Raw genomic sequence first — 5,047 nt, forward strand, 5'->3', positions numbered from 1 at the left:
GCGGGAAAAACCATGGTGAAGCAAAGGTTGCAAGAGTGAGCCGAGGGAAGCTATGGCATGAGCGAAGAATGGTTGTTGGTCGCCGGTGCTGATTCCACCCTGCGCTCTGTCCCATGCGGTGCAAGAGTAAGCTGAGGGAAGCTATGCCATGAGCAAAGAATGGTTGGTTTCCGGTGCTGTTTCTACCCTCCGCTCTGTCCCAGGAGCTGCTGCCTCTTTTTCTGATGTCATTGTCCCTATCCTATGTGCTCATCATATATCCAGGGCACAGCACACTTCGGAGCATATATAGCTTAGTTTTTTTAAAGCGTAGAACTAGCTTAGATTTTTTTTAAGCGTAGAACTTATTTTAGTGATGATAGTAACAGAGCTACATGCATCACTGAAAGAAAGAAGTCTAATAATCTTTGAAGGTAGGACGTAGAGGATCTACCAGATGGGAATGTGTACTCCGCCGGTTGCCAAATTGCGATTATGTTGGCATTTTACTTGGCCTGTGAATACATGAAATAGTCGACTTGGCTAACTTGATTATTATGAAATCGTGAGTAAGATCATTTGCTCTGACAACAGGAGAAGCACCAGCCTTCTTTTTCCCTTGTTCCCATCTCGTAGACGACTAACGAAGTTCTAACAAATTAACTATTTGTGTGATAAACTCTTTGAGTTAACGTGTTATTTTCATAAGAAATAAAACTGAAAAGATTAAGTAGGAAATTACGTTTTTCTTGCAAGAGATCCTGTGGAAAAATGTTGCTAAATTTCTTCTTCGTCCATTTCATATGCGATTGTAGGTGGAACCAAAAAATAATAATTTTGCTTGCTCTTTGGATTTTTTTTCTAATTGGACATAGATCCAGTTTTCCTTTTCTTTTTATTCTTTAGGAAAAATATGTCGCAACGCCCTATGTATCTTTTAAGAGACCAAAATGTTGTAACAATCATGGAACCGATAGCTTAGAGCAACTTTAGCTGATCCCCTAAAAGTCTATACTCTATAGAGGACCGGCACCTAGACGAACTCCTAAATTCTGTAAGGGGGTAAAAAATTTACTCCTTCGCCGAAAATCAAAATTTTACTCCCCTTAGTTTTACTCCTCTAACTGGCACCTAGCCGAACTCCTAAATTCTGTAAGGGAGTAAAAATTATGTATGTCAGAGGAGCTGGCTCCCAAGGGGAGGTACATCACAAAGAAAAATAATTTCATCATATAAAAAGTATATCCAGACAATATATGCACCTCACCCGAGAACCAGCGAGTGATAAAAGACAAAAGGGTTAATTATCCTTTTGCCCTCAGTGGTGTCCATGTGCTCAGTTTTGCCCTCAGATGCGAATTGTGCTCAGTTTTGCCCCTAGTCCGTGCGCACCGACTCGTTCCGTGAACTCTGCCGTCTCCGTCAGGTCAACCTTTTGACTCGGCCCTTACAGGTGGGACCAGGCGGCAGAGACGCCCAATTCTATTCAGACCGTTGCACGCGTGGCTTGTGGGACCCAGCAGAGAGCCGTTGAGCAGAGAGCCGTTGCGGGTGTGCTATATAAGCGGGCGACAGACAGCCGCGGTGACCACGGCGACAAAGAGCACGGCGGTGACCACGGCGAGAGAGAGAGAGAGCACGGCGGTGGGAAGCTAGCTGTGGAGGGCGCGGCGGCGTTGAGATCCCCTTCGGCTCCGAGCTCCATGTCTTCCTCAAGCTCCCGCGCCACCTCGCGGATGCAGAGCCGGGCGCGTGTGGACATGCCTGTCTTCGTCTGTCCGCGGTGCCGGGCGGGCGTTGATCGGAGGGTTTCTCACACACTGAGGAACCAGAATCGTTCGTTCTATGTGTGCAGCGAGAATGGGGTAAGAATCGGGGCAATTGCACCATTTTCGTGGTCGGGATCTTTGAGCAATGGGTTGATCTGTTTGGTGTTCATGCAGGTGACATGCTTCTTTCTTTGGGTCGATGCTGTGGCCAAGACTCTGATGAATGAACTGCAAGAAGAGCATGAAGAATGATTGCGCATGCTACCACGAACGGTAGTGGCCGCAGCACGAGCTCCGGAAGAAGAGATGGAGGGCGAAGCACGCAATGACAGAGAGCTAGCTGTTGAGCTTAGGATGTTGAAGAAGAAGGTTAGGAAGCTTGAAGATCAAGCACAAATACCAATACCCATTTACAATTACTTTTGGGCATTTGTAGGTATGGTAATCGCACTGGTTGTAATGTTGAAAATGTATGGAAAGGCATGAATTATGGAGGAATTTGTTGGTCAACCCTAGTTTAAATGTTGGTCAAAGTTGTTTAAATGTTGAGAAAAGAAGAAGTGACCAACATTTAAATATGTTGAAAAAAGGGAGAAGAAATGAGGAATTCAGAAACTTTTGATCAATGAAATGCAGCTCTTTGATGTGCCTTTCTGCAAAAAAAGTTTCCTCTGTGGGCCAAATTCAGAGCGTAGAGCCAAGTGCAGGCTAGACTAATGGGCCAACTGCATCAAATTAGGCCCATTCGGGGGTTCTCTTGCGTGTTTTTCTGTTTTCTGTTCTGATTCAATTTAGGCAGTAAATCATAATGCTGAAACTTTTTGTGGAAGCTAATTAAATTATTCCAGAGCCAAACAATTAAGTTTAGAATTTTTTTTGAGCTGTTAAATATTTAAACTCCAATTCAAGTACACCGTGATTTAAATCAAAGACCAAAATGTCATGGAAAATGTGCCTCAACTCTGGTAAAGGTTTACACCTTGTGCTAAAATTAATGAACATTTTTTAAGGGCATTACATTGAGAAGAAAATAATTTGTCTAAAAAATGAAGGGTGGAAAATGCACAAAAAATTGGTGCCACTGGGGACTCGAACCCAGGACCGCGTGGGTTTGTGGCATTTAGGGCTACGCTAGTAACCGCTAGGACAGATGGAAAGACTTTGACATGGGTAGGGAAGGAAGGTATACATAGTGAGACCGTGAATGTTTGCACACGCGTGAGAGTGGTTTTCCTTTGTTTTGCACTGAAATTTTGGAGGGTTGGAAACGTATGTTTGCACTGCCACATGATTTTGGTTAGAGTGGCACTTGGTTTAGGATTTAAAGGGAATAAATTTGCATGTTAGTTCATGACTTAGTTTTTTTGAATGAAAGAGAGGGGTTCTCACCCCCTCCGATTTTCATTAATGAAAACCACAAGTTCTCGAACTTCATGACTTGGTTTAGGGAAGAAATGATATGTTTGGGCACGGACATTTTTTAACACAGATAATAACTTGGATATATAAGATGCAACACTCTGTACCCTTACATTAGGCAATAATAACTTGGACCCATAAGTTCACGAGTTCACGGACACGGCACGACATGCACGACATAGAAAAGCAACAAAATAAAAACGATAAGATAAAACTAGAACATGACGAGCTTGACTCCGGGCTCGCACCCCTTCTTGAACATCTTCATGTTGACCTCCTTCTTCCACCTTGGCCGCGCGCCCCTTCAACACCGTCTTCAACTTCACACTCCTCCTCCTCGTCGTAGGGAAGGGAGTGCATCGGGCCTGGAGTGGGGAAGATGCTCTCATAGTTGGTGTAGATGTTGTACACCGTGAAGAAGATGGCCTCGCAGCCGCACCAAAAGACTTGGCCGAGGAGCTCGCGCGCGTCAAACGGGCTGGTGAAGGTGACCGTGAGCAGTAGGAGGATGTCGCCGCGGTCACGAACCTCGTTGAGGGTGAACATCCTAGGCGAGCCCCGTGGGAGGTGGGCATAGCCGGCTCTAAGGAAGGCGCGGGTGAGTTCGACGGACCCCCTCCACCTTGAAGTCGTCCACACACGGAGCTCCCTCTCCACGAGCACGCCCGGTGGGTAGCGCAGCTCCGGCACGACAGGCGGACGATTGAAGGTCGGCCCGTTGAACTGCATCTTCACTTGGTCGCTTGGAGAGGGCTCGGTCGCTTGGGTGTTTGATGTGGAGAGAATGGATCGGATCTGGCTTGTGGGTGGGAGAGGAAGAGAGGCACCCCATTTATAGGCCTGTGGGTGGGAGAGGAAGAGAGAAGGGACGAGAACGGTGCGTGTGTGACTCCGTACACGTGTGTGTATCCGTTACGTTTTGGAACCTTAAATTTTTGCACAAAAACGATGCATGGGGTGCGTGCGTGCATCTGAATCACTGCATAGGGAAGCTCTTTGACCGGGCGCGTGCATCTGACTCACGGCCGTAATCTGAACCACTGCCGTAATCTGAAACAATGGCCTAACTCTAAATCAATACGTGCATGGCCACCTAGCTCGCCTAGCTCGCATCGCTCGCCTCGCTCGCATGCATGCACGTCCGCCTCCCTCCCGCGCATGCAAACCCACGTCGCCGCCCTTCCTATGCATGTAGGCCTAAAAGGCTGCGACGGGCTATTAACTACGGTCTTAGGCCCAGACAGCGAGACGGCCGAACGGTCCATCCAGCGCGCCCGGTACTTATTGAGTAAAAACAATCTCTCAGCCAATCAGATTGCATCTCGCGGATCGCCCCCTCCTCCCCGCAGATTCCTTCTAGAAGGGTTAGATTGACGGTCCTTGATCGCCGCTAGGGTTAGATGGACGGTCCTTGTTCAGCGCTAGGGTTAGCGGGGTTTGGGAGGGGTTTGGAGCAGTCAAAGATAGGTTTGACCAGATTTCAAATGAGCATAATAAATTAAATAAAAATCAGAAAAATGAAAAACCTGCGCACATAGTCTTCTTATGTCATACACTAACGATTTAAGTTGATAAACAAGGTTTACATACATTTAAACGAAAAGTTCATGTGTCTTATGTGATATCTCAAGTATCTCAAACTCTCTTGTATGAAGTGAAGAGAAGTGTTTTGGAGAAATGAACATGAAAATTTCAAAAAACTCACCACAGCTTCATTTTGGAGTGACTAAGAAGGATCCAGGCTTAGTTTTTCATTTTGATGTTTTAGACTTGTTTAAATCTTGGTCAAAGTTAAGTTTGACCAGAATTCAAATGAGCAAAACAAATTTAAAAAAATCAAAAAATGGAAAAACCAGCGCACATAGTCTGTATATATAGAA

This window comes from Triticum aestivum, chromosome 3D, assembly GCF_018294505.1.
Source record: "Triticum aestivum cultivar Chinese Spring chromosome 3D, IWGSC CS RefSeq v2.1, whole genome shotgun sequence".
Classification (NCBI taxonomy): Eukaryota; Viridiplantae; Streptophyta; class Magnoliopsida; order Poales; family Poaceae; genus Triticum; species Triticum aestivum.